This window comes from Lipotes vexillifer, unplaced genomic scaffold, assembly GCF_000442215.2.
Source record: "Lipotes vexillifer unplaced genomic scaffold, Lipotes_vexillifer_v1.1 scaffold428, whole genome shotgun sequence".
NCBI classification, from domain to species: Eukaryota; Metazoa; Chordata; class Mammalia; order Artiodactyla; family Lipotidae; genus Lipotes; species Lipotes vexillifer.
The window spans coordinates 131,178-141,985 of record NW_006781879.1 but is presented as its reverse complement, the minus strand read 5'-3'; positions in this window follow the sequence as shown (position 1 = coordinate 141,985).

Here is a 10,808-nt window from a genome sequence, read left to right as displayed (position 1 = left end):
ATCGCCGCAACTAGAGAAAGCATGCATGCAGCAAGGAAGACGCAACGCAGCCAAAAAGAAATAAATTAAATAAAAAAATTAAAATTTTAAAATCATATTTTAAAAAAACCAAAAACACATGACAAGTAAAACCAACAGCTGATTTTTTAAAAAGAGACTACTATAACAAATGACAGATATAACACAATAAAGAGAAAAATCAATAATTAGAAACAAGAACACAGACACGGTAAGCAAATAAAAAGGAATATAAAATTATAAAGGAAAGAAATTAGTATCATAAAAGAATTTTTGTAGAAATCAGGAAATGTCTATAAAATTCATTTTTTTAAATACCAGAAAAACCTGAAAACAACCCAATGTCTTTCAAGTAGTAAACAGTTGAACTTTGGTACATACATTTAATGGAATATTATTCAGCAAGAAAAATGAATGAACTCCTCAACATACACACAAATATGCTGCATGAAAAAAGACATAAATGGGTACATACTACATGATTGTATTTGTATGACATTCTGGAAAAGGTTAAACTATAAAAACAGAAAAGAGATCATCAACTGACAGGAACTGGGGGTAAAGGAAGGGCTGACTATAAACGGGCATGAGGGAACATTTTAAGGTGTTAAAAATGTTCAATATCTTAATAGTGGTGGTTGTTATACGATTTTGTGCATTTGTCAAAATTCTTAGAATTGTATACACTAAAAATGGTGAACTTTATTGTACGCATATTACACCTCAATAAACCTGGATTTAAAATGTTTTAATGGACAAAATATTAAAGAATAATGCTAAAAAGAAAAAGAATGTGAAAAGTGTTCTTATAAAAGAATATTCCATAGACTAAAATTAAAATGATATGTTAATAGTATGAAAACAGAAATCTAGATCAAAAGAAAAAAATTAAAGAAACTAGACATAGACTTAAATATAGGTGGTAGTTTACAACTATCTCTTCCTTTTCCTCTTTTCCTTCCCTTCCCTTGTCTTCCTCCCTTGCCCTGTCCTTCTTGAACAATTTGGTGAAAAAGTCATTAGACTATGAGAATGGAAAGTGGTAGAGCCACTCTGGAAAAGAGTTTGGTGGTTTCTTAAAAAACTAAACATGCTCTTATCAAATGACCCAACAATTGCTTTCCTGGGCATTTATTCCAGAGAAATGAAGACCTATGTAAACACAAAAACATGTCCACAACTGTTCACAGCAGCTTTATCTGTAATACCCCACAGTGGAAATAACTAACATGTCCTTCAATAGGTAAATGGTTAAACAAACAATGGTACATCCATACTGTGGATACTATCCAGCAGGGGGGACCCAGCTTAGGATGTCAGAGTTCGAGTTGGGTGAAGAGGATATCCGTATAGGACAGCACCAGTACCAGCCTGGCACAAAGTATCAGAGCCCTGGCAGCGTAAGAGTAATGTCTGCCAAGGCTGGGGGTGGGGTGTCAGATTCCAAGTGGGGTGAGGAGGGTGTCTATGACAAGGGAAGAGGCATGGTGGCCACAGTGGGAGATCGGTGACATATAAGAGCATCAAGCAAATAATATATTGAGGACAGTGGGAGCCAAGTTTCTCACTAACAAGAGAATTAGAAATAGGAAAACAGAGAAAATAAGGAAGAACCCTGTGGTACTGGATTTGAATTAGAGATGTCAGTGTGAACTCGTTTTTAATATATAGCAGTAGATATAGAAGAAAATAGAAATGGAACAGCATGTGTATATACATGTGTATATACATAATACATGTGTGGGTGTGATGTGTGTGTGTATACACACTAACTAGATTTTCTTAAGTAAAACAGGATGTTTAAATCTTAGGATGGTTCACGTTTCAGGCAAAAATGGATTTAGATCCTCAAATAATTTCACCCAGGACCAATTTCTCCCTCCACATCTTGACTCTGTCATTCATCTTGACCTCATTTTCATTCTCAGACTCTATCATTAGTTTCCAGGCCAATTTCCAGATTCAAATACAGAAGAAAAGAAAAATTACTTTTCACTCAACAATCTCAAAAAAAAAAAAAGTCTCATTGCATATCATTGGCTCTGACTGGGTCCTGTGCCTCTCCTTAGAATCCCTCTGGCAGGGGGAATGCAGTGCACTGGTTGAGCCACACCCACCCCTGGAGGCAAGGGTAGAATAAATTCTCTCTAAAGCACCTGGACTGGTGTGGGACAGGGTGGTCCCATAGAGAAAACTGGAATGATGAATGGGTGCTGGGTAGAAAAACAGATTTTCACTACTCAGTTCACTCCTTTCAGCAGCTCAAAATTCCCACACACCCTTCTTTCCATACATATAGCTTAAAATGTGCCCACACTTCTATACAGGAATATCATATGCAGTCAAAATACAGCCACTCCATCCTTAAAATAAGACAACTCAAAGTCCTGTCTAGTTGCTCCATCGAAATACATGTCTAAGTTCTCTGGGTGACTCCATATAATCTAGCAAAGCCCAACTAAAATGATAAAAATAACACAAGCACACACACACACACACACACACACACACACACATACACACACCCCCCAACATACCCAATATATAATAGTATTAACGGTAATGAGAGAACCAAACTGCCAGGATAGTCAAATCAACTGGTCATCACCCTGTGGTAACCATGGAAGAGCAACCAGCAGGTCTGCTCTCAAGAAAGTACATGCTGCTCAGCTGGGAAGAGTGCAATTAGCTACCAGATTCCTCAGCAGCACCTTCAGGACCCACCCCAGCTTCTCAGCTGAGGGGGGCTCTTTCTTAGCAACTCCCCCAGGCAATAATTAAGCCTGACAGGCTTATTCATATGTAGCCATTTCAGTCCAACGCAGACTACTCTAACTGCAGTTTTTGCTACAGAGCTGTCCATGGCACCAACCCAGATGTTCTGTGATCGGTGTTGTCAATTGAAGGCTTTCACTACCCAGCTTGCTCCCCCTTCATCTTTTACAGACATTACTCTAGTCTGATAAACTAGGAACCAACACAACACTCTATACCCAGGACCAAAGTACCTGGAGAAGAGAATCAGAAATAAAAGTGAAGTCATGATCTGTCAGTCATCTTCTGTCTTGGTTACCAAGCTTCCATCAACCTTTCTTTGGAAAAGGGAATAGTAGGGAAAAAAACCATACAGTGGTCTCCAGTCCATATACATCATACACTACTGGACAGGAACAGCTAGGTCTCGGTCTCCAATCCTGGCAATGGAGTGAGTTTCTTAATAGGCCAAAATGGTCCCTTTTCCTCCATGGCCACATTTGAGGTGGACATTGGGGAGGATTTCCCTTCCTGAGGTCACATCTCTTTAGCAACTAATAGTGTGGCAAGAGATTTAGACGTGAAATAGTCACTAGTTTTTGTTTGCCAGACTTGGAGTTTAGTTAGCTTTTGCTTCCATGCAATTCTCTGGGCTAATAAAAAGCCAGACAGCTAGTTGAGTCTAGAACTGGATCTATGGACTTCTGTTCCTTAGCAGCAGATTCCAGGGCTCTGTTTTTCTTCTACAAGCCTTAGCTTAGGGGTCTTCCTCTCCAAATCTGTCTCGAAGAGTTCAAAACGATGTTCTGGGGTAGGTAGGTGAGGCTATTCTGCTCCAGGCCTACATTCCAGCCACTTTTTTGGTAAATGGTAATTGCCCACCTTCTCAGTCAGAAGAAGTACATTAAGGGAGGTGGTTGGATAGAATCTGTGGGGTCAGGAGTGTTTTAAAAACATTGATGCTGGCTCTTCCATTTCAGATGAACCATTTTCAACCTAAGCCCTCCTTTTTGGAGCATAAGAACATAGGCCACAAGAAGTAGCCAATACACTCTAAAATTCTGCCATTGTTCTACTTTGTTCTCTAACGTTCCATCCTTTGGAGTCTGAGTCCCAAGATAAAATACACGACAGCCATTCGATCAGCTGTTTCCCACTTCATATGAAAGGTTAAGAGTTACCAACTTCCTGGCCCAGGAGAGAGGATCCTTCACTCTTCTTGAAACTACCCTTAACCTAGACGTTTCTACAGTTTAGTGTCCTTTACACCCCAATTCTCGTATAAATTTCTTCATCATTTAGAACTTCTTTTTAATTGCAAATAATAGAAAGCATAATCCAGACTGGCTTACATAAAGAAAGATAAGTTATTGGCTTATGTGAGTGAAGTCTTGATTAAGATATCGCTTCAGTCAAGGCTGGACTGGGAGGAAGGTTAAACAAAATGTCATCAGGAAAAGCCATTTCAATTTCTTGTCTCAAAAAGGTTGGGCTTATTCTCTGGCTCCATGGGGGTAACAAGATGGCTGCCTGTAGAAACACCTTCCCGTATTCAATTCAAATAAAATTAAAAAAAAATTGAAAGGTGTGCCTTTCAACGATCCCAGCAAATGTCTCATTTCTTTTTATTAGCTTGATTAGGTTATGTAACTGTCCCTGAACAAATTCATGGTAGCCAGGAGAATGTAATATTCTAATTAGCCAGAGTAAGTCGTATGAATTCTATTTTTTAAATTACAGCTTTATTGAGAAAAAATTCACATGCCATAAAGTTCATCCCACATGAACTCTCTGGAAGTAGGACATGGAATGAATGCCACCTGCAGCATCTGGACTGAAGGCTGAGGAGACAAGAATAAAATGAGCACTCTAAAAAGAAGGGTAAATGCATGCTGTCCATCAAAAGCTGAGTTTAGGGAGTATGAACTCATTTTCTAAGGGTCTCACCTGATATATTGACACTCTGTTCAGTTAAGAATTATCCTCTGGGTTGCCCCCAAGATGAAACACTCTGTGAGACTTGCCCTAAAACAACTCAATCATTGCTTTTCTACAAATGTTGAAAAGGTCTTAGTCCTGGTTTAGATTCACAGCCCTATCTGGCTCTGTGTTTTGCACAGAACTGACACAAAAGAAAAGTTTTCTGAATTTCCTTATTTAAAACACTTTATTTGTTTGAGGTGTAGTGCTAATTCTGTAATTCTCCAGCAACATCCTGGGAAGGCTGTGGGACTGACTGAGAAACAACTCTCTCAGCGCTTCCCAGCTAGGGCCTGACAACACAGCATGGTTCACAGGTGCACAAAATGTAAGGCAGAGATCAAGAGCCCAGACAAGGAACCAGACAGCCCTAACTTCAAATCCTGGTTATTCCACTTCCTAACTCAGTGAATTTGGGAAAGTCGCCTAAAGTCCCTGAACTTCAATTTCCTAATTGGAAAATTGAGATAATAATATCCCAAATGACAACCATGGGGATTGTAAATGAGATGACCTACGTATAAGGAGAGAGAGGAGATAACATTCCCTTGAATTTCTCTTATGATCTAGTACATGAGTTTGGAAGAAATACTTTGATGACTAAGATCCCAAGAGTCAAGCTCTGCCAACAAAATATACTGCCTTCTAGGGAGGGTGAATCCTACTGACTGAAGGCCCTTTGTCTTTCTGAATGTTGAAGAGGGTTTGGATACAAAATGTTTGATGGTTAGGAGCTGAGAGACGGGGTAAATCTGTGAGACAGAAGAAAAAAATCAATGTGGTTGGTACTGATGGGGTATTAGCATGCTGGAGCTGGCTCCTATTGGCTCCCAAGGGCTGATTGTTGGCATTTATTCCTAACTGCGTGTTCAGTGACATCATGTTCATAGTGTAAAATCAACCATGGTGGGAATATTTACACCACAGCAGTTGGCAACTCTACAAATAAGTCCTTCCCACCCCTGAAAGATCTGGCTGGTAAAAACACAACATTAGATAAAATATATCAGTTGCTTTGGAACAGAGATATCTAAGAGAGATTTATTTGCAGATTGTTTTCTTCTCATTCTTCCCTTGACATCTTCAATAAAGTCACTTTTATTCACTCTTTTTTTATGAATTCTTGAAGGAGACGAGGACAAGGGTACAACTGCTCTCTAAGTACTGACAAATGGTAGAAATAATTGTCTTTATCATCCTTCATAATAACAAGAAAAATAGCGCCTTTTCTTCCCCATGTGGGTGCTAATGGAGCTACCTTCCTCATGCAGAGTAGATTTCTTTTCACCTGCTTCATGGCAGGATGTGGTTCAGGGCTGCCAGTTATGAGAGGCCATTTCTCCGTCTGAATCCCACATGAGCAGGAAAGTTCTCTCTGTGGTAGTGACGTGTAAACTGAAGCCTAGAATAAGAAGCCAGAGGAGAGGGAGAGTGTGAGGAAGCAAGGGAAAAAATTCTAGGCAGAGAGAGCTGCAAATTCAAAGGCTCCAAGGTGGGGAAAAGGGCCAGTGAAACTGGAATGTATGAATGGGAAGAGAGTGGCCTGAGAGGAGGTGGGCAGAGATCAGCTATGCTAGCCCTTCTATACCATTAGCCACCAAGAGAGGTTCATTGGCCTCAAGGAACCTGTCAGCAATTACAGTGTCAAATTTCCTGATGCTCAACATTGACTAAAGCTTGGTTGACAGATTCAATATTAATAAAGGATTGCCTTAAGGGTATGGAGGGCATGCTTGTCTCTAAAAATCTATCTGTGGGTTAAGTCAGATGAGCTGAGAGCAGAATTGCACTGCTGAAAGGTACGATGACATAATGCCACAAGGCCAGGTTAAGAACATATGGCAGCCAGTGTCCAAGATGACCCCCATGAGACTCAGCTTTATATATTTCCCCCTCACATTGAATCCGGCTGATCTGTATAACAACTAGGATATTAAGGAAATGACCGTGTGTGGTTTCTAAGGCTTGGACATATAAAAACAGTGTAGCTTGCATCTTTTTCTTTCTTGGATCATTCACCCTGGGGAGGTCAGTGGCCATGTGATAAGGACACTCAAGCAAACCTATGAAGAGGTTCACATGGAAGGACTGAGGCTTCCTGCCAAAAGCCAGTACCAACATACTGACCATGAGTGAACTAACTTGAGGTGAATCTTCTGGTCTCAGTCCAGCCTTCAGACGACTGCCGCCCTGGCTGACATCTTTGCTGCAGCCTCATGAGACCCCTGAAGCCAGATCCACCTAACAAAGTTGCTCCCCACTTCCTGATCCACAGAAATCGTACGGGATAATAAATGTTTACTGTTGTTTTGAGCCAATAGGTTTTGGTATTTGGTTATGTGGCAATAGATTAAAGCAGACATTAAAAGAACAACCCTAATAAACCAGTTGCTACAATAACAGTAACACTGTTTATTAAGGGTATTGTCTGTGAGTTTGGGCAAGTTACTTAACCTTCCTACCCCTCAGTTTCCTCATCTGTCAAAGGGGACTAATTAATAGTGTCCATCTTTCAGACTGTCTGTAGCATTAACTCTAATAATAGATGTAGATATTTTAAAGAATAAAATGGAATCATAGAGACATAGTAGAAACTCATTAAATATCATCCATCTTTATTACTATTTGCTGTTATTGTTATGACTATTATTTTTTTAATTTTAATTTTAACCAAATCTGTTTCTCCTCCTGTTTTTTCCCGAATCAGTTAGTAACATAATGATCCAGACAGTCAAAATACCAGAAAACTGGATATTATCCTTGACTGATTTTATTCTTACTCTTTATCCAGTCAGTCACTATGTTCTAATGATTATATATATTAAGTACTTTCAGACAATTTTCTTTTATTTTTACGCCCACTGCCTTAGTTCAGGCCTCCATCAACTCCCATCTGGACTATTAACTAGTTTCCTGCCTCTAATCTTATTCCCCTCTAACCTGTTTTTCACATGGCAGCCCGTGACCTGTCTACAACACAAACATGAGAAGCCCTTCCCTGGTGAAACTTCCAGTGGCCCCCTGACAGCTACATAGAGTCCAGTCTCCTTAGCATGACCGGCACGGCCCTTCAGGATCTGGCTGTCGCCTGTCGCTCCTCAAATGAACACAGTGTAACCTAGTGTTAATTCCCTTATTTGTTACCTTTGGTGCCTGTCTTTCAAAGTGTTGATTTTCCTCAGATGTTTAGTGGTTCTTGCTTTGTTTTTACTTTTTTCTTTCCTGTTAATATTTGCTGTGTGGACCTAGGTTAAACATCTTATTTCCACGCCCAAATAAGACTCTCTGGTTACCTATCAGTGGGTTCAAGTTTTGATCACAGAAAACTATTTTTGATGATGGCAGGTGAGAGCTGGGTCATGTGGCAAAAGGAGTATTCACACTCTGACACTTGGGCATAAAAGACTCTGCACAAAAATAAATTATTAAAGAAAATACAGGTGCCTTTCCCACTCAGGCTAGGCACTCAGTCCTGGCCCAGCAACATCTGCATCCCTAAACATCTGCTGTCATGCTAACACTGTTCAAGCCCCAGAGAAACACCTTTCCTCATGTCCGTGACCTTGAAAAAAAGGGCAATGCTGTCCAAATGTCCTGAATGTTTGTGAGTTGTGCCCTATCGATTTTGGAAATGGGTATTGTTTCAGCAGGGAGAATTTGAGAGGCAGAAACACTGAAGAAAGAGAAGATACAAATTAGTAATTGTGACAAATCCTTCCTCTCAAGATGAATGCAGTAGATTCTTGCATAATGAAGGATTATTCTCTAAGAGGGCTCAGCATCCATTTTCTTGCTTGCCTTTGTGAATCTGAATGTTCTCTTAAATTAGCTCAACATTTGAAACAATTGTACATGACAGGTGAATAAAATTTCCCAATATTAAATAATTCATATTACTCTTAAAGTTGCATATACACGCATGTTTAGGCATGTCGCATGATGCTGATTCTTTCTATTGGCAACCAGATGGACCATGAAAACTAAATATGTGACTAGCTTTTAGTGTATTTTATTTTAAAACTAATAACATTAAATAAATTTTAAAAATTATATTTAAATTTCAGCTTTAAAAATAATTTGATTTTAAAATTCAATATTTATTAACTTTAATTTGTAGTTTGGCATTTAATTTTAATAATTTAAAACACTTTATAAAATAATAACATTTGGGCTTCCCTGGTGGCACAGTGGTTAAGAATCTGCCTGCCAATGCAGGGGACACAGGTTCGAGCCCTGGTCTGGGAAGATCCCACATGCTGCAGGGCAACTAAGCCCGTGCACCACAACTAGTGATCCTGTGCTCTAGAACCCATTAGGCACAACTACTGAGCCCACGTGTCACAACTACTGCAGCCCGTGCGCCTAGAGCCTGTGTTCCACAGCAAGAGAAGCCACTGCAATGAGAAGCCCACGTAGAGCAACGAAGAGCAGCCCCCGCTCACCGCGACTAGAAGAAAGCCCGCGTGCAGCAATGAAGACCCAACACAGCCAAAAATAAATTAAAAAAATAATAAACAAAGAAGAAAAAATACATTTGAAACCTTATATAAAAATTAATTTTCATATTTACTTTAATTTACACATTTCGATTAAAATAATTGAAATTTTGTACATTTCAAATATAATTATATTTTATTTTTAACCCCTCAGATAATGACTGCCAATAGAACACAAATTATGTGAAAATATTGATTATAATCTGAAATGGTCAAGACAAAGAAATGTTATGGGATAAATACATAATCATTTATGAATTACAGATTTTTTTTTACACATTTAAGCATGATTGGTCCATCAACTGAGTATCCAGACAGATGCAACACTATTAAAGTCAGACACCTTTGATATTTTGCAAAACCATGGCTTTGCATATACTTTAAAAAGTTTTGTTATGAAGGAGTATTTGTCGTTTAGAAAGATAATACATACATAATATATATGCATGTATGTATGTATTTGTTTATATACAAAGAGAGAGAGAGAGAGACTGAGGGTGATTGTGGTTTTGGAGATACCTTCCTCTTACCTGGTGCCTTCTACCTATCTTTTGAAATACAATTCTCTCTTTAGAGAGCCGTGCTCATGACCTTAATTTGGAATCTTTCACCCTCTATAGTCTTGGCCAAAGTCTAGAGTTACCTCTGGCGCCTTCTTGCTTTGCTCTCTGACCCAAATAGCATGATAATTCTAACTCTAACCCTAACCCTTCCTTGCCATGCTTTGAGAAAAACATTCTCAGGCCTTTTTTCTGGGAACAAACTTTGCTAGAACATAGGGAGGGGAGGGAGATCCAACAGATACTGCTGTCCCAAGTCAGATCTTTCAGTAATTGTCATTATGATGTGTCCAGGCTCTATTTTTCTATTTATGGACAACAAACTTGGGGTTTCCCTAGGAAAATCCATTCTCACCCTTGAAATGTCACTGAAGTGACTTTCTCCTCTTTGTGCTTTGGCTACAGCTTCTCCATTTTGTTGCTTTGCTAATGTGATGCTATAAATGTTCTGTTTTCCAGGAATTCCTCAACTCTTTTATCTGCTGCCTACAGCCCTTCTACATTTCTAGTGTCATTATGAATTACTGTTTTTAAAATATCTTTCCTGACATTCCAATAGGCGTATGCATGGGATGGAAAATCATCGTGTTAGCGTTATCATCTGAATCCCTAAACATTTCCTGACATTTTAAATCTCATTGCCTGTACTGGTGAGCTCTGGTGATGCCAAAATGCTTGAGTTCCCTTCTCGTACACTCTGCTGTGTCATATGCTTCTGTGCCTTTAGTCCTCTTGTTTTTCTTTCTCATTCAAATACTCTTCCTGCCTTTCTTCCCCTGGTGAACTCCTACATATCGTTCCAAACTCAACCCAAGCATTCTTTCTCCAGAAAAGAACTAACCAGGTAGGTAAATAAATAAATAAAATAAGATTTCTAAGACACCCTAGTTTGGGTTAAGTGCCCCCTTCTCTAACATCTGTCTGCGGTCTATCTGAGGTTGCCGGATAAAACATTTGGGAAACACTTACGCTAAAATGTGTTCATTGTTTCTGAAATTCA